Genomic DNA, 20,141 nt, shown 5'->3' with positions numbered 1-20,141 from the left:
TTTTAGAAGTGAGTTTTAAAAGTGATGTTGCCCATAGCAACCAATCAGATTCTAGCTATTATCTTCTAGAAGGTGCTAGTTAAATGTTAAGTAGAATCTGATTGGTTGCTATGGGCAACATCGATTTTAAAACTCACTTCTAAAAACTCTCACTATATTTACCCCTTAGAATTTCCCAGTACTACTATGGGGTCTATTTACTAGCGATGAGCAGGTTCGGTTTTCAGAGATCCGAACCCACCCAAATTTTTAGATCTGAGTCGGATCCAAGCCGGCTCGGATGTTCCTGCCTTACTCGGATCTCTCAAATCGAGGCAAAACCATAGAGATGAAATCTCTCGGCTCGCGAACTTTCATCTCTATATATATAAGGGACGCGGTGGGCGCCATTTCACTCCGGCTGTGGAGACTGAACATGGAGGGTGGGTAGTGTAGGACTAGGGAGAGGTAATGTGCTATTCTGTCTGCTGTGTCCTGTTCTGTCTGCTGTGTCCTGGGTTGGTGCTGATCCATTCTGGGCTGGTGTTGATGTGCTGTCTGCTGTGTCCATCTGGACTATTGCTGATCCATTCTGGGCTGGTGCTGTCTGCTGTGCTGTCTACTGTGTCCATCTGGGCCCAAGTTCTGGAACCCCCCAAAAAATAAAAATATTTATTTTTTTGTGTAATATATATTTGTCTATGTGCATGTTAGGCTTAACCGAACAAGATCTAGCAAGTCGGCAACACAACCTAGTGCAGCCCGACTCCAGTCATCATCAATCTGTGCTCTGGGCCCAAGTTCTGGAGCTGGAAAAAAAATAAAAAACATATTGTCTTTTTTTTCAAATAATTGTCTGTGTGTCTGTGCGTGTTAGGCTTAGCTGCACAAGATCTAGCATGTCGGCAATGCAACCATGTGCTGCCCGACTCCAGTCATCATCAATCTGTGCTCTGGGCCCAAGTTGTGGAGCTGAAAAAAAATAAAAATCAATTGTCTTTTTTTTTATCTTTTACATGTGTGTGCGTGCGTGTTAGGCTTAACTGTACAAGATCCAGCCAGCAATGCAAGTTGCAACCTAGTGCTGTCCGACTCCAGTCGTGATCAATCAGTGCTGGAACTGAAAAAAAATAATAATCAATTGTCTTTTTTATGTCTAATATTTTTGTGTGTGTGCACAACTGCACGTGTGTGAATTTTGTAACCGCACCTTGGCTACACTATTGGTGCTTGTGACACTGCTTAAAGACCGCAGAAAATATGGAGGGCTGTCACATGACAGGAGAGCAGGGCCAAGAACCACATGTTGTAGCTGCCGCCAGCAGTGCAAGGCCATCAACTTCCTCGTCCTCTATGAAGGCCCATGCCCCTGGGCTTAAGTCACGCCATCGATATGGTAAAGCTACTTGTACTGAAGTTAAGAAAAAAAAAAGTAAAGGAAATTTGCCTTTAGATAAAGAAAAAATTGGCATTATGCCCTTCACTACATGAAGTGGCTAGGAAAGGATAAGGCCTTTCTTTATGAAGACTGCTGATTCTGATTGCCCTTCGGAAAAAACAACTGTGTGCCCTGAGAAATCTAAATCACAAATCCCCGAGGAGAGTGCAAGTGTGTCCGCAGTTGCCATGTGTGAGCCAGACCTAAATACTTGTGTACTGGAGGATCCTCCAAGTTCCAGCATTTGTGTGCCATCTGTAAATGTGGGGAATGGCAGTCAACATCTTGCAGACGTAGTCATTGAGGATGCGTCTGTGGAATTGCACATGGAGGAGGAGGATATTTTGGTAGTTGAAGGCACTAAGGATGATGAGGATGTTGATGATGAAGATGTTGGTGATGAGGATGTTGATGTCGAGGATGTCCTTTGTGTAAGTAATGCAACAGCTGTTGACCATGGATTGAAAAAGCCAAAGCCCATTGTTGTCATGCCGGGACAAAAGTAAAAAAAAACCACTTCTCACGAGTGGAATTATTTCCACCCCGATCCGGACAATAGTTGTGAAGCCATATGTGACCGTTGCCAAGCAAGAGTGAGTAGAAGGAGGGACCTAAACCACCTAGGAACCTCCTCCTTGTTACATCACTTGGAGCGCATTCATCAAATATCAAAGTGTATGTATCAAAGTGTATGTCGTCAAGTTCCAAAACTCAAAATGTAACAAGTCCAGTGTCACATACCTGCTCCCTCTCTGTGGGATCCAAGCGCCTTCAATCTCCAACACCAACACCTGCATCATCATCAACATCCTCATTCATGATCGGAAGTAATTTTAAAAAACAAGTATAACAGCTGTCACCCAGTTTCACAGTGGATCACTGACGCCATGACGGCTGTGCTAGTATTAGATGGTGAAATAATAAAAAATTAGAATGATAGTGTGGAGGAAGTGCAAAAGGAGGATGAGGGGGAAATTTGTGTCCTATCTGACGCTAATATGGATGTTGATGATAAGGATGTAGTTTGCGTAAATCAGCCACCAGTGGCAGCAGTTCTTGCTAATGATAAAAAGAAAGCCAGTCGTGAAAGCCAGAAAAGCAATGTCTTGGGTGTGGAATTATTTTAATCTAAATTCTGACAACAGTTGTGAAGGCATCTGTTCCATTTGTAAAGCCAAAGTTAGCAGAGGAAGGGACATTAACCATCTAGGCACCTCCTCCCTGTTACATCATTTTTAGCGAGTTCATGCAATTCGTTTAAAAAAATTATAATTTGTAAATAAATAACAAGCAGTCCAGTATCAGCTACCAGCAGTTTGGATCAGCACATGCAATCTCCACCACCAACACCCTCATCATCAACCTCCTCCTAAATAATTGAAGGTGGTCCTCCCAAAAAATGTTTTGTGGGGCCCAAACAAACCAAGGAGTTCAGCCACGAAAGTGTCAGTCCTAGTGGCTAAAGTGCTTGGTTTGTTAAACTGTGCATGTCTTTTTTAATATCCCACATAAGAGTGGGCGGGAGGGACAATTCCATCTTGCACCTCTTTCCTTTACATGTGGCACAATTTGGGGCAGTGCCGACTGACATTATTATAGTTTATTAAACTGCCATCCTGTCTGCCACTGCTGTGTGGTAATGTTTCATAGATGTCTGATATTTTTTTAAACTGCCGTACGTTTGTGCAGCTGCTCCGTTGCTTACTTTAGCCAGTCAGTTCGCTGCAGCCTTTGGCCTATATTGGTGAAAAATAGTGAAATCAATATTGTGAGCTGTGAGGTGGTTAAAAATGCCTGGAAATGCCTGGAAATGATTGTTATTAAGGTTAATAATACTGTAGGAACAAAAACAGGCACAAAATTATGTGGTTTTAGCTGTTTATATAATTTTTTGGAAAAAATACAGATCCAAAACCAAAACCTAAAAACAAAACCAGATTCAGATCCAAAACCAGGGGAGATCCAGATCCAAAACCAACACCAAAACATGGTGGTCGGCGCACATCTCAACTATTTACTAAGCAGTGTTAGGAGACAGAGTGGAAAGTGATAAGAAACATACTGTATTTAAAATACTCATAAGATAATTACAGTTTTACATGGCTAGCCTCCATGCTGAGTGACTTACAGATGTGCCATAATTTAACTAACCTTCTGGCAGGGTAATTTGCATCTGGTCAGCACATATCGTATCATTCCAATGCCGATGCGATACAGGAAGTGATGACAACGCCGGAGTGGTGATTTATTGCACCAAAGCATCGGTAGATTAATACATTCAGGCAGAAATTCTATCTACTATGCAAAGATAAGCAGCAAAGCAGGAGGTCCTATACCATGGAACATAAGAACTCTTTCTTGCATTTGCCCCTTTATCAGCAGCAGGAGCTCCCAGTATCTGCAGTTCCTTTTGGTTTTGGACTAAGTTAGTCTGCGAAGATACACTGTGAACTAATGAGCAGCTATCATGGTGAGCCATTTAGAGCTCATTGTGAACACTTCAACCATGAAAAACCAATCTGGGCCCACTTCATCACTTGCAGCAGTCATATGTTGGTCATTGAGAGCAGAGCACCCAGGTTGTGGTGTGGTCAAAATCAGAATAGGGTTAAGACCATTTGAAACTAGAACCCCCTCATGCCCCTTATATTCCATCACTGCTTCTTCACATTCCCTTTTATATGCCATCAGAGCCCCTCCATGGCCTTTTATGTGCCATCAGGACTCTCTCGTGCCACTTTACATACCATCAGTCCACTCATGTACTTTTTTTATGCCAAAGCCCCCTCATGCCACTTATATGTGATTACCCCACCTCCACATGACCTTAGCTTGGCTTACATTATTTTAATTGGGCAAGTGTACACTAGTGCCCTAAATCCAATTATTCCCACATAATTGCAGAGGCGGAGTGTGAGCAATGAGCACTGTGACTGCATGCAGGAAGTAATAAACTGCAGTGCATAAAAGCCAGCAGTAACAATCAGAACTACTCAGAAGAGGAGGCATGCAAAAGCAGAGAGGGCCACACATGAGATTGTGATGTTGTGTACAGAAAAAAATATATATACATTTTATACTTCTAGATATTGCATATTCAGCATTTCTAAGATTCAAGACTACAACAGGAGTCAGACTATCCAGTGTAATAGCGAACTGCTGACAATACTACAGCCTGAGCACAGTAGTAAAATTAACCTACTGTAGTGATTCAAATGTCACAGACTGAGCTATGTGGGGGTTATTTCCCTACTGGCTTTGATGTCACAGACAGTGCACAGTAGGGGTTATTTCTCTACTGGCTCTGATGTCACAGACTGTGCACAGTGGGGGTTATCACCCCAGTGACTCTGATGTCAAAGACTAAGGTCCTGAATCAGACCCACTCGCGAGCGGCTGTCCGCTCGCAAGTGGGTAGATGGTGTGCACTGCGCATGAGCACTACGGAGGGAGCTCCGTCGTGCGCATGCGCGAGACGCGACGAGCGAAGCACTTTCCTTCGCTCGTTGTGTCTGATCAAAGGGGGCGTGCTGTCGATGTTGATTGACAGCACGCCCCCTTTGGTGGGCGTGCCTCCCAGACGGAGGCGTTCCCAAGGGAACGCCTACCGTCAGAAGCCGGCCCCACTGACATCACTAGTGATGTCAGTGGGAGTGATTTTGGCTCTGATAGAGCCAAAATCACTCCGGGCCTTGCTTAGATTATTTTCCTATTTTTTCTGATGTCACAGACTGATCACAGTTTTGATTATCTCCTAAGTAACTCTGATGTCACAGAAATAGTGCAGTGGGTGTTATCTCCCTAGTGACTCTGATATAACAGATAGAGCACAGTGGAAGTTATATCTCCCTAATGTTTTTGATTTCACATAATGAGAACAGTCAAGGTCATCTCATTAGTAAGTAAAATGTCACATAATGAGCACAGTGGCAAAATAAAAATAGCACCTCTAAAGTGACACAGACTTACAGTGTGGTTATATAACTAGTAGGGGTGAGCGGGTTCGGATTTCTGAAATCCGAACCGCCCCGAGCCCCCCCGATCCGAGGCCGATCCAAGTCAGGCTCGACTTTTCCCGCCTGACTCGGATCTGAAATCGAGGCAAAACGTCATCATCCCGCCTTCCGGGTCTCGCGGGTTTTGGATCCTATATAAGGTACCCGCGTCGGCGCCATTTTCTCACTCGGCTGTGGACAGTGAAGAGGGAAGGTGGGAGTTAGGGCTGGCTGGGCTGTGTAGTGTAGTGTAGTGTTGTAGTGTAGTGCAGTGTAGTGTTGTGCTGTGCTGTGCTGCGCTGTGCTGCTGTTGTCCATAGGGGCTGTGTCCACTACTTCAAAGTCCATAGGGGCTGGCTGGACTGTGTTGTGCAGTCAGTTGTCCATAGGGGCTGTGTCCACTCCAAAGTCCTGTGCAGTGTTCCACTCCTAAAGGGGTGCTGTAGTGTTGTCCAGGGGGTGCTCTGTCTGTCAGGGGTGCTCCCCCCAAGTGCTAAAAAAAATATATTTTTTCTGTGTTTGTGAATTGTGTGCACTGTGGCTGCACATGCATCAACAAAGGAGCAGCGCCAAGCGTGCGCCTGTGTCCCATAAGTAAAAGGCCGGCTGGCTTGTCCGTTAAAGGGTTCTGTAACCCCCAAAGTACACTCAAAACAAAATTAAAAAATATTTTCTGTGTTTGTGAATTGTGTGCGCAGTAGCCGCACGTGCATCAACAAAGTAGTGCCAAGCATGCGCCTGTGTCATAAGTAAAGGGCCGGCTGGCTTGTCCGTTAAAGGGTGCTGTAACCCCCAAAGTACACTCCAAACAAAATAAAAAAATATTTTCTGTGTTTGTGAATTGTGTGCGCAGTAGCCGCACGTGAATCAACAAAGTAGTGCCAAGCGTGCGCCTGTGTCCCATAAAAAAAGGGCCAGCTGGATTGACCGCTAAAGGGTGCTGTAACCCCCAAAGGGCACTCCAAACAAAATAAAAAAATGTTTTCTGTGTTTGTGAATTGTGTGCACTGTGGCTGCACGTGCATCAACGAAGGAGCAGCGCCAAGCGTGCGCCTGTGTCCCATAAGTAAAGGTACAGCTGGCTCAGTGCACTAGTCTCCAACAGAAATAAAAAATTATTTTCTGTGTTTGTGTGCGCCTTAGCTGCACGTATATATCAATATACGATAAAAAAAAAATAGGGAAAGATCAAGAACCACTTCCTCCTAGTGCTGAAGCTGCTGCCACTAGTCATGACATAGACGATAACATGCCATCAACGTCGTCTGCCAAGGCCGATGCCCAATGTCATAGTAGAGGGCACATACAATCCCAAATGATAAAGTTCAGGAAAATGACCTTGAAAAAAACATTTAAATCTTCTGAAGAGAAATGTAAACTTGCCAATATGCCATTTACGACACGGAGTGGCAAGGAATGGCTACGGTCTTTCCCTATGTTCATGACTAGTGGTTCAGCTTCACATGACGATGGAAGCCCTCCTCCCACTAAAAAAATCAAACGAGTTAAGCTGGCAAAAGCACAGCGAAGAACTGTGCGTTCTAAGAAGATATCACAAATCCCCAAGGAGAGTCCAAGTGTGGTGGTGGTTGCGATGCCTGACCTTCCCAGCACTGGACGGGAAGAGGTGGCTCTTTCCACCATTTGCACGCCCCCTGCAAGTGCTGAAAGAAGCACCCACAGTCCACTTGCTAATATGCAAATTGAAGATGTCACTGTTGAAGTACAACAGGATGAGGATACTGGTGTAGCTGGCGCTGAGGAGGAAGTTGGCAAGGAGGATTCTGATGGTGATGTGGTTTGTTTAAATCAGGCTCCGGGGGAGACAGTTGTTGACCGTGGGATGAAAAAGCCCATCACGGTCATGCCTGGGCAGAAGACCAAACATTCCACCTCTTTGGTCTGGCAATATTTTTATCCAAATCCGGACAACAACTATCTTGCCATATGTACCATATGTAAAGGTGGAATAAGTAGGGGTAGGGACGTTAACCACCTAGCAACATCCTTCCTTATACTGCACCTGCAGCGCGTTCATAAAAAGTTACTGTCAAGTTCAGAAACTTTGGCTAAGACCGTAAGCAGTCCAGGGACACCTAAATCCCGTTGTCCTGTTGTATCCAAGCGCCTGCAAACCACACCGTCAACTCCCTCCTCGTCAATTTCCTCCTTAGTCAGGATCGGAAGTAGTCCTGCAGGCCATGTCACTGGCATGACTGACTCTCCTATCCGGGATTCCTCCGGAGGATCCTGCATTGCTACGCCTCCTGCTGCCGCTGCTGCTGTCGCTGCTGCTGGGAGTCGTTCATCATCTCAGAGAGGAAGTAGGAACACCACTACTTTTACTAAACAATTGACCCTCCAACAGTCCTTAGCGAGGAGGATGAAGTTAGACAGCAGACATCCTGAAGCAAAACGTATAACTGAGGCCTTGACTGCTATGTTGGTGTTAGACGTGCGTCCGGTATCCGCCATTAGTGCAGTGGGATTTAGACAATTGATGGAGGTAGTGTGTCCCCGGTTCCAAATCCCGTCTAGATTCCACTTCATTAGGCAGGCGATACCAAGACTGTACAGGAACGTCAGAAAAAGTGTCCTCAGTGTCCTGAAAAATGCCGTTGTACCCAATGACCACTTAACCACGGACATGTGGACAAGTGGAACAGGGCAGACTAAGGACTATATGACTGTAACAGCCCACTGGGTAGATGTATCACCTTACGCAGCAACAGCAGCAGCGTCACCAGTAGCAGCATCTCAGAAACGCCAGCTCGTTCCAAGGCAGGCTATGCTGTGTATCTACGGTTTCAGTAAAAGGCACAACGCCGACAACCTCTTAGAGAAACTGAGGGAAATCATCGCCCAGTGGCTTACCCCACTTAGACTCTCCTGGGGATTTGTGATATCTGACAACGCCACCAATATTGTGCGGGCATTACATCTGGGCAAATTCCAGCACGTCCCATGTTTTGCTCACACAATAAACTTGGTGGTGCAGAATTTTTTGAAAAGCGACAGGGGCATGCAGGAGACGCTTTGGGTAGCCCGAAAATTTCTTTCCACTTTCACCATTCAGCGACTGCTTGCTGAAGACTGGAGCGCCAGCAAACACTCTTGAACCTGCCCCGCCATCACCTGAAGCAAGAGGTTGTGACGTGGTGGAACTCAACCCTCTATATGCTTCAGAGGATGGAGGAGCAGCAAAAGGACATTCAAGCCTATACATCCACCTATGACATAGGCAAAGGAGGGGGTATGCACCTGACTCAAGTGCAGTGGAGAATGATTTCCGTGTTGTGCAAGGTTCTCCAGCCCTTCGAACTTGCCACACGTGAAGTCAGTTCTGACACTGCCAGCTTGAGTCAGGTCATTCCCCTCATCAGGCTTTTGCAGAAGCAGCTGGAGAAAGTGAAGGAGGAGCTAAGATGGAGCAATTCCGCTCGGCATGTGGGACTTGTGGATGAAGCCCTTCATTCGCTTTGCCAGGATTCCAGGGTGGTCAATCTGTTGAAATCAGACCGCTACATTTTGGCCACCCTGCTCAATCCTAGGTTTAAAGCCTATGTGGTGTCTCTCTTTCTGGCCGACACAAGCCGGCAGAGGTGCAAAGACCTGCTGGTGAACACACTGTCAGCTGAAGCGGAACGTGACACGTCAACAGCTCCTTCTTCATTTTCTCCCGCAACTGGGGCTGCCAGGAAAAAACTTAGGTATCCTAAGCAACCCGCTGGCGGTGATGCAGGGCAGGCAGGACCAAGTTTGGACATCTGGTCTGGACTGAAGGACCTGGCAACAATTTCTGACATGTCTACTGTCACTACATATGATACTGTCACCATTGACAGAATGGTGGAGGATTACATCGGTGACAGCATCCAAGTAGGCATGTCAGACAGTCCATACCTGTACTGGCAGGAAAAAGAGGCAATTTGGAGGCCCCTGTACAAACTGGCTCTATTTTACCTGTGTTGCCCCCCCTCCAGTGTGTACTCTGAAAGAGTGTTTAGTGCAGCCGGGAACCTTGTCAGCGAAAGGCGTAGGAGGTTGCTTCCACAAGATCATGTTCATAAAAATGAATTATCAACTCTTCCAGGGAGACCAGCCTCCAGAACGTACAGAGGGACCTGTGGTGGTGGATTCCAGTGGGGACTAGTTAATACTCTGTGAGGATGAGGATGTACACAACACTGAAGAGGGTGAGGAATCGGTGGATGAGGAGGATGAGGACGACATCTTGCCTCCGTAGAGCCAGTTTGTGCAGGGACAGATTAATTGCCAGCTTGTTTTGTGGGGGCCCAAACGAACCAATCATTTCAGCCACAGTTGTGTGGCAGACCCTGGCGCTGAAATGACTGGTTTGTTAAAGTGTGCATGTCCTGTTTATACAACATAAGGGTGGGTGGGAGGGCCCAAGGACAATTCCATCTTGCACCTCTATTTTTTCTTGGCATTATGTACTGTTTGCGGCCTCGTTTTTCAAACTGCCATCCTGTCTGCCACTGCAGTGTCACTCCTAGATGGGCCACGTGTTTGTGCCGCCCACTGTGTCGCTTAGCATAGTCATCCAGCTACCTCAGTGCAACCTTTTGGACATAAAAACACTATTGTGAGGTGTGAGGTGTTCAGAATAGACTGGAAATGAGTGGAAATTAAGGTTATTGAGGTTAATAATAGCATAGGAGCAGAAAAACCCACAAATTCTGTGATTTTAGCTGTTTCTATGCTTTTTTTCAAAAAGATACAATCCAAAACACAAAACCCAGAACCCAAAACACGGAAGGGTGGTTTTGGCAAAACCAATCCAGATCCAAAACACGAAGAAAGGTCCAGATCCAAAACCAAAACACAAAACACGAAAAGTGGCTGGTGCACACCCCTAATAACTAGTGACTTTGATGTCACTGAATGAGCACAGTCAGGTCATTTTCACTGTGATTCCGATGTACGTAAAAGATTGCGCATAGTAGGGTTTATATTCCTAGTCACTTTAGACCTAGAAAGAGCAAAGTGGGGCAAACTCTCTATTGGCTTTAACAGTGGCGGGCTGGGCTGGGGGGCAAGGTGCTATATGCCCCCCGGGCCGGTACACTTTTCCTTCAGTGAGGGCCGGTGTCACTGCACATGCAGGACTGATGGCTGGGTGACAGGCAGAAAGTGCTCTGCAGTCGCTCCGACAATAGAACCATCAAAGCGGCTGGGCAGCATCCTCTGCCTGTTACCCGGCTGTCTTTCACATCCATGCAGCTTGTATAGCAGCACACTGAGCACTCCTTCCGAGTCCGCTCTGCAGCAGGGGCTGTGCACTCTGCATTGGTACACTAGCTGCTTCCTGTCTGAGACGAGACTGTGTCAGTCCCTCCCTGCTTGAAACCCCTAAGTCTCCACCCTGCTACTGAATCTAATCCTGTCAGTGTCCCGTGCAAGACCTCGCCCCCTCCTCTACCCTCTCTCACTGTTCTCAACTGTTTCCTGTCCACGGCTAAGGCCCCGCCCCTTACCAGGAGACCCCGCCCCCTCTTCTACACTGTCTATTTTAATCCACCTCCTCCTGTCCCTGCCAAAGACCCTGCCCCCTCACCCGAGTCTCCGCCCCCTCTCAAATCTTTCTTGTCTTTTGTATCTCTTCCTGTACCTGGAGCTCCGCAGGGACCAGACAGATCCTTCCAGACAAGTAAGTGTCAGTGGAGATATGAAATTTTTCAATTATATTTGAGGGGGGTGGAATGCTTATTGAATGGGGTGACGTGTAGTTGCTTTTTTCTTTTTTTTTTATGGGGGAGGGGGGTGTTTTAATAGTGTCTGTGCTGGGGTTGGTGTAATAATATGTGTTTATGGGGGGTATTATTATTTTGTGTTTGGGGATATTTATAATATCTGTGTTATACGTGGGTCTCTGCGTTATCTGGCAATTACTGGGATGCTCTGCATTATCTGGCAGCCACTGCGATGCTCCCTGATCTATCGGCTACTGCTAACCTCTCTGCATTATATGGCACATCACTGCGACGCTCCCTGATCTGGCGATCACTGCTAACCTTTCTGCAATATATGGCACATCTCTGCGACACTCCATGACTTGGCGGTCACTGCCAACCTCTCTGCAATTTATGGCACATCACTACAATGCTCCCTCATTTGTTGGTCACTGTGAATCCCTTTGCATTATATGGCACATCACTGCGACGCTCCCTGATCTGACGGTCACTGCGAACCTCTCTGCATTATATGGCACATCACTGCAACGCTCCCTGATCTGACGGTCACTGCGAACCTCTCTGCATTATATGGCACATCACTGCAACAGTCCCTGATCTGATCGTCACTGCTAACCTCTCTGCATTATATGGCACATCACTGCGATGCTCCCTGTTCTGATCGTCACTGCTAACCTCTCTGCATTATATGGCACATCACTGTGACGCTCCCTGATCTGATGGTCACTGCGAACCTCTCTGCATTATATGGCACATCACTGTGACGCTCCCTGATCTGTCGGTCACTGCGAAACTCTCTGCATTATATGGCACATCACTGCGACGCTCCCTGATCTGTCGGTCACTGCGAACCTCTCTGCATTATATGGCACATCACTGCAACGCTCCCTAATCTGTCGGTCACTGCGAACCTCTCTGCATTATATGGCACATCACTCCACTGCTCCCTGATCTGTCGGTCACTGCGAACCTCTCTGCATTATATGGCACATCACTGTGACGCTCCCTGATCTGTCGGTCACTGCGAACCTCTCTGCATTATATGGCACATCACTACGATGATCCCTGATCTGGCGGTCATTGAGGAATAGTCCTTGTATTGTATATTGGTAAGTTAAATGGTTCCTGCATTGTACTGTATATCCGTAACTAGAGTACTGTGAGCATTTTGTAGGGGTATCTAGAATGGTTTCTGGTTCAGGATGGGGATGGTCGCTGTATTTGTTAATAGCTCTTTGACATAACAATTTTTCATATATTTCATTGGCTATTTAAAGCACACCCACATTAGACCAGCTTTACCTACAGAGGCTATTATCATGTGTCTTTCCCTACTGCAATGCGCTGGTGAAAAACATGGGCCACTTACTTGTGCCTGCCCCTCAGGCTAAAAGTTGCCAGCCAGCCCCTGGGCTTTAATAACACAGACTGAGCTCAAATGGGGTTATCTCGCTAGTGTCTCTGATGTCACAGATTGAGCACAGTGGAGTTATGGTGACTCATATTTTACAGACTGAGCAGTGAGGTTATCTCATTACTGATTCTGATGTCACAGACTGAGCACAGCTCTACTGTAGTTTTCTCCCTAGTAACTCTGATGGCAAGACTGAGCATAGTGTGGATTATCTCACTAATGGCTCTGATGTCACAGACTGAACACAGTGGCTCTGGTGTCACAATAAACACGGATTTATTTTCATATTGTCACTGAAATCACAAACTGACGTCAAGACTGAGGTTATGTTGATAGTGGTGGCAGAATCTCTAATTATGTAAAGCAGCGGTGGCCAAACTGTGTCTCTCGAGCCACATGCGCTGTTCTAATGTGGCTCCCCTGCCGACTCCCTTGACTGCCTCCTCCAATAGGCACGCAGTTGTTCAGAGGAGGCTCGTCCTTTGTTGCAGTAGTCTGATCCACTCCAGAGGCATGTATGTGGGACATGGTGTCACGCTGCAAACAGGAGGCGGAGCACAACTTTTGACTGAACCTGCAGCCACAAGGAAGACACAGTCGCAGAAGCCGGAGCCTATATACATGTCAGACAGTCGCAACAGGGTAAGGGCTCTGAGGGTTTTTTATTTTTATTTTTTTTCGCATTTTCTGTGTGACATGTGGAGGGTGCTGGAGTTGCCCATGGAGTGAGAGGGAGTGTGGGGGAAAATGACTGGACTGGAATGGCCTGGGGAGAGAGGGGGGCCTGGAATGGCACATGAGGGTCTGCTGGAGTGACTTGGAGGGGCTGCTGTTGTGACACATGAGTGGCTGAAGTTTCACATGAGGGGATGCTGAAGTGACACATGAGGGGGACTGGAGTGACACATGGAGGGCTGGAATGACACTTGGAGGGGTTGGTAACACAAGGGGGGTTGTATTGTATTATGTGAATCTGTTTTTTTTTCTTTTCAATGTATTCTTTGTGGATGTGGATGTTTCAGTGTATTTTATTTGGATGTGGCTTTTTCAGTGTATTATTTGTGTATGTGGCTTTTTCGTTGTATTTTATGTGGTTCTGTTTTTTTCAATGTTTTTCATATTGTTCTGGTTTTTTCTTTCCCTTTAATAGTTACCTCCACGGTGATTGTGTGCATGTGCTCTTACATGCTCTTACAAACATCCAACCAGGGGCATGACCTAGCTGGCCGCGCCCCTCTTTGTACGTGCGACTTCGACGTGTGCATGATCTCAGCTCTTTGATATTCCTACAGATATTTTGGGCTCTTTGCCTCTGACTGGTTGGCCACCCCTGATGTAAAGCATACATTTTATATTAAAGTCAGTTGCCTACCACTTATATTTACTGTACATGTAGGATGTGTGTTCAACTAGTCTGCTTGTGAAGTGGACAAGGAAATACTTAAAGGATGACTGAAACAAAAATTTATCTCTTAACTGGCAATTTGTTTTTCCAAATACCGCTTCGAAATTGTCAGGTTTTTTTATAATTGAATTAGATCAAGAACATCTATTTAATACTTATCCAACACGATTGTTTATAAAATATATATATATGTGTATATATATAAATATATATATATATATATATATATATATATATTGTGATAGGAACACTGGTAAAGTGGTCAGTGGTAGATACATTTGTCCTAGGTTTTTGACCTATGTGTTCTAAAAAAAACCAAGAGAAAAGTCTGCAGTGAAACAGATTTGAGTGTCGGCTTTCTGAAAAGCTGGTTTGAGTCTTTGGGGTGTGGATGTGAGGTGAGGGAGGGCTCCATCCACAGGCCACTCCAGGTTTTGTCCTTCTTGGCCTCTTAGCAGGCTCATTAGGGTCTGCACCTGGAACTGGCTGATCTAGGCTGTGTGTGATTGTAAGCTAGTGTCTCATACCTGGGAGAGCAAGCAGACTGGCTGGCTCAGAGACACTTGGTGAAAACTATCTGTAAGTTTTGTGCATATGCTTGTGTTGATGGTGGAGGCAGTAGGCCTCACTATTTCTGTCGAGAGGGAACCTCTTGTCTAGTTAGCGCCCATACAGGCTAGGGTTTACTTTTATGTTTTGTTTTCCTTTTTGCACAATAAAGACTGGTACTGACCAGCTAGTACGAGACCTCAGACTATTGTACTATTTTTCCGGCTACTGTGTGTGTGAAGAGGGAGTCCATCTACCCCAGGAGAGGGACCCCTAATCCGGTCGTGTTACAATTGGTGGAGAATGCGGGCACGCACACACTGAATGTGCAGCAAGGAAAAATTGTCCTTTAAAATTTAAAGCGGCAGACATGTGACTATTGAATCCCTGAAGGTAGCGTCAGCCAATGCTCAGATAGGCAAGGTTCAGCTTCCAACCAGCACCTGGAGGTAAAATGGAGGACGTTGTAAAAGCCCTGCTTCAGGCTACGGCAGCTCAGCAGGAGACTAATACAGTTCAGCAGGAAGCTATCCGGGCTCAGCAGGAAGCTACCAACTGATGTCCTTGGAGGCAGCCCAGAGGCAGCATGTTACAAGTCCAGTCCAGGACTTGTCTCCTGCCAGCTGATCCTATTTGAACTTCCTGGACTGTCGCCGCTCTGTCGGCTATAGAGTTTTCATGTGGAACTTTTGTTTATGCAAGCTGCTCTCTGTGCATCCAGACTTCCAGCTATATTTTCTACATTCTGCGTGTATTCTGTTCACTGGATTTTAAGTGACCCAAGTACCCTGGGTCCAAGCAACGCTGTCTCCAGGGCCCTCCAGGCCATACAGCTATCCTGCTTCTATACCACGGTTCAAGCATCGCTGTCTACAAAGCCTCCAGGCCATACAGCTATCCTGCTTCTATACCATGGTTCAAGCATCGCTGTCTACAGAGCCTCCAGGCCATACAACTATCCTGCTTCTATACCACGGTTCAAGCATCGCTGTCTACAGAGCCCTCCAGGCCATACAGCTATCCTGCTTCTATAGAAGTTGCCTCCTTCACTGGATCGCGAGGAGCCTATGCAAATTGGAGCTTCTTGTCTGTCTCCGGGAGAAAGGCATAGAAGACATTCACAAAGTCTCTGTTTATACTGTGGAGACAAGGCTCATTCCATAAAAGACTGTCCTTTGATTTTCACAAAAAGGCAGGGTCTAAGTGTACTGAAGGGATTACACTTCGGTTTAGCCTCAATTTCCTCCAAGAATTCAGTACTTGTTCCTGTATCCATTCATTCAGCTAATAAAGAGTTTGAGACACAGGCTTTTTTGGATAGTGGGGCAGCAGTTAATTTTATGGACTATGCTTTCTTTCAGAAGTTAAAGATTCCTGCAAATCCATTAGAGCAAGAAATTTTAATTTGTGGCCTGGATGGAGGCTTAATCCCTAAAGGAATTCTTAAGGTTAAGACACCTCTTATTCGGCTTACCGTAGGTGTTTCACATATTGAACTCATTCCATTTTTTCTTATGCATAGTCCTTTGGTTCCAATTGTTTTGGGCCTTCCGTGGCTAAGATTACACAATCCTTCCATTGACTGGTCCTCTGGGAGATTATTAAATGGAGTCCTGAATGTCAGTCCTCATGCCTTTAACTCCCTGTGCAGATGCTACAATGTCCTGAAGTTTCGTCCGCTTGTAGCGTTCCTCCTCAATATTTGGATTTTGCTGATGTTTTTCTAAGCAAAAAGCTAATGCATTGCCTTCACATCAACCATATGATTGCGCCATCAATCTTGTTCCGGGTTCTAAAGATGTTAAAGCTGACGCTCTATCCAGAAGTTTCTTCTCTGACCAACAAGTCTCCGTTTCTGAAGAACCCATCATTCCTAAAAATTTCATTCATTTTGCCTTAACCCGGACTCTGGCTGAGACACTTCAGAGATACCAATCTGAAGCTCCATTGAATGTTCCTGCTCATCTTCTTTTTGTTCCTGAGAGACTTAGGAAAACTGTCCTTTTGGATTTTCATTCTAAAAAAGCCTTTGGTCATCCAGGCATTACTAAGACTATGGACATTCTCTCCCGTTCTGTCTGGTGGCCATCCTTAGCCAAAGATGTCCGTGAGTTTGTGTTAGCATGTGAAGTCTGTGCCCATAATAAGACTCCTCGGACAGCTCCTCCTGGTCTTCTTCTTCCGTTGTCTACACCTAAGAGTATTGCTGACAGGCATCGAAGACCATGTTTATTGAAAAAGAGAGATTTGGTCTGGCTTTCTATTAAGAATATCAAGCTGCGCCAACCTACTCATAAATTGGGACCTAGATTCATCGGGCCTTTTTGCATCAGTGCTCAAGTGAATCCCGTCACTTTCAATTTGCAGCTACCCAATTCTTTACGTATTAAGAACACTTTTCATTGCTTTCTCCTCAAACTGTTTTTTTCTTCCACGAGATTTGGCAGTAAGCCTAGTTCCAAACCTGGTCCAGTGACTGTCCATGATCAACAGGAATTTGTTGTTGAAAGAATTCTGGATTCCAAGTTCTCCAGAGGTAAATTACAGTTTTTGGTTCATTGGAAGGTTTACAGCCAAGAGGAACGTTCCCGGGTTTCGTAAGATGCACTCCATGCTCCCAGACTGAAAAGACTTTTCTTTCAGAAGTTTCCTGATAAACCTAGATCTGGGGGTCCTTCAACCCCGCGTCAAGGGGGGGGGTACTGTTGCAAGTCTCCAGGACTTGTCTCCTGCCAGTATTCCTCCTGCTCCTGACCATGCTTCTAGGTTGCCGGTTGCTAGGAGACCCAGACATCAGAGGATTTCACATGTTTCCTCCTAGTGTTGCCTGATTGGCAGCTGATCCTATTCGAACTTCCTGGACTGTCGCCGCCCTGTCGGCTATAGAGTTTTCATGTGGAACTTTTGGTTATGCAAGCTGCTCTTTTAAGTGACCCAAGTACCCTGGGTCCAAGCAACGCTGTCTCCAGGGCCCTCCAGGCCATACAGCTATCCTGCTTCTATACCACGGTTCAAGCATCGCTGTCTACAGAGCCTCCAGGCCATACAGCTATCCTGCTTCTATACCACGGTTCAAGCATCACTGTCTACAGAGCCCTCCAGGCCATACAGCTATCCTGCTTCTATTCCACGGTTCAAGCATCACTGTCTACAGAGCCCTCCAGGCCATACAGCTATCCTGCTTCTATTCCACGGTTCAAGCATCGCTGTTTACAGAGCCCTCCAGGCCATACAGCTATCCTGCTTCTATACCATGGTTCAAGCATCGCTGTCTACAGAGCCTCCAGGTCATACAGCTATCCTGATTCTATAACACGGTTCAAGCATCGCTGTCTACTAAGCCCTCCAGGCCATACAGCTATCCTGCTTCTATACCACGGTTCAAGCATCGCTTTCTTCAGAGCCCTGCAGGCTATACAGCTATCCTGCTTCTATACCACAGTTGAAGCATCGCTGTCTACAGAGCCTCCAGGTCATACAGCTGTCCTGCTTCTATACCACGGTTCAAGCATCGCTGTCTACTGAGCCCTCTAGGCCATACAGCTATCCTGCTTCTAAACCACGTTTCTTGCTACGCTGTCTACTAGGCCCTTCAGGCCATACAGCAATCCTGCTTCAACACCACGTTTCAAGCATCACTGTCTACTAGGCCTTTCAGGCCAAACAGCAATCCTGCTTCAACACCACGTTTCAAGCACTGCTGTCTACTAGGCCCTCCTGGCCATACAGCAATCCTGCTTCAACACCATGTTTCAAGCATCGCTGTCTACTAGGCCCTCCAGGCAATCCAGCAATCCTGTTTCTTCACCACGTTTCAAGCATTGCTGTCTACTAGGCCTCCTGGCCATTTAACAACTTTAGTTTGGACTGTAAACCTACAGTATATTCTATTGACTGTCCTATGGTTTCAGCTCCTTATTGCACCATTGACATGTTATGTTTTCACTGGTCCATCATATCATTTATTTAGTAAACTACCATGATTTAACTATACTTCTTGTATTTGTTCTTCGATGTGCCACGTATCTCCAACACCTCCATCTCGGTCCTAGCAATTGCTAGAGGATCGTAACACAGCAACAAGTCACCCTCGAGGAAACCCGCCAGGCTATTAAGGAGGTGGTAGAGCACCTGGTCGCCCAGCCTGGAGATGCTACTACTGGTCCTCCCACCACCACTCACTCCATACGAGCCAGTCACTTCCTACAGAAGATGACTTCGGGCAATGATGTGGAGGCATATCTCACCGCATTTGAGAGAACAACCGAAAGGGAGAATTGGCCCAAGGAGCAATGGACTAGTCTGGTGGCACCTTTCCTGCCTGGGGAGCCACAAAAGGCCTATTACGATTTATGCCTGGCCGATGCTAAGGACTGTGTGAAATTAAAACGGGAGTTCCAAACTCGCTTGGGAGTCACCACCTTTGTTCGTGCCCAGTGAGTCCACCGCTAGGAATTCCAAATGGACAGACCTCCATGCTCATAGATGCACGACCTCATCCATCTATCCACCAAGTGGCCACAGCCCGAGACGCTGATAGGACCACAAATCATCGAACGAGACGTGATGGCCTGGTATCTGCGATCCCTAACTGCATCCTTGCACAAGTGGGTGAGCCATGCCGACCCTAAGTCTGCAGACCAGTTGGTCGAACTGGTGGAGAGGTACGTGGCAGCTGAGGAGTTGATGAGTCTGCCCCACTGAGCCCCGATGGCGCACCGGTGAACTCCCGTCAATAATGGTAAGACTGTTCCTGGGGAGAAGGGTGCTGGGCGGTGGAATGTGCCTAAGACTGAGGGTGGGGAACCTGAAGACAGGCCTACCAGACCTGGGAGGTTCCTACCCCACAAAAGACTAGACATTAATGTGACTCAATGTTTCCGATGTGGTGGCTTCAGCCATATAGCAGCTAATTGTTCACTTACCTCTGAGCCCCATGCAATATGATACTGCTTCTGTCAACCGCAGGGGGACTATCTTTGCACAGCTAGCCTGTACTGCTGACCGGCAGGCTGAGACAGATAAACACATGTGTACTCACTGTGGAAGGCAACCGAGTAGAGGCTCTTTTAGACCATGGTAGCCTGGTTACACTTGTGAGCTGGTGAACCCTTTGAAGCATAAGAGAAAAACTGTTGGTGTGACATGCATACATGGGGATACTCGGTATTATATTACTGCCTAAGTGAACATCGAGACGCCATGTGGTTCCGCAGTAGTCTCTGTGGGTTTGGTACCGGGCTTAATGTATGATGTGATATTGGGAAGAGACTTTGGGGGTCATTCAGACCCACTCGCGAGCGGCAGTATGCTCGCAAGTGGGTCGATGTTCCCCACTGTGCATGCGCATGACGGAGGGAGCTCCGTCGTGCGCATGCGCGATATCCGGCAAGCGACGGGCTTCCCATTGCTCCGGGTCTCGCACCAAAGGGGGCGTGCGGTCGATGTTGATTGACAGCACGCCCCCTTTGGTGGGCGTGCCGGGGGCGTGCCTGCCAGACGGAGGTGTTCCCATGGGAACGCCTACCATCTGAAGCCGGCGCCACTGACATCACTAGTGATGTCAGTGGGAGTGATTTTGGCTCTGATAGAGCCAAAATCACTCCAGGGCTTGTGGCTGGGAAACCCGACCGCAGGGTTTCCCTCG

The sequence above is a fragment of the Taudactylus pleione genome, unplaced genomic scaffold (assembly GCF_031769625.1).
Source record: "Taudactylus pleione unplaced genomic scaffold, aTauple2 ptg000066l, whole genome shotgun sequence".
NCBI lineage: Eukaryota > Metazoa > Chordata > Amphibia > Anura > Myobatrachidae > Taudactylus > Taudactylus pleione.
Note: the sequence above shows the minus strand (reverse complement) of the source record.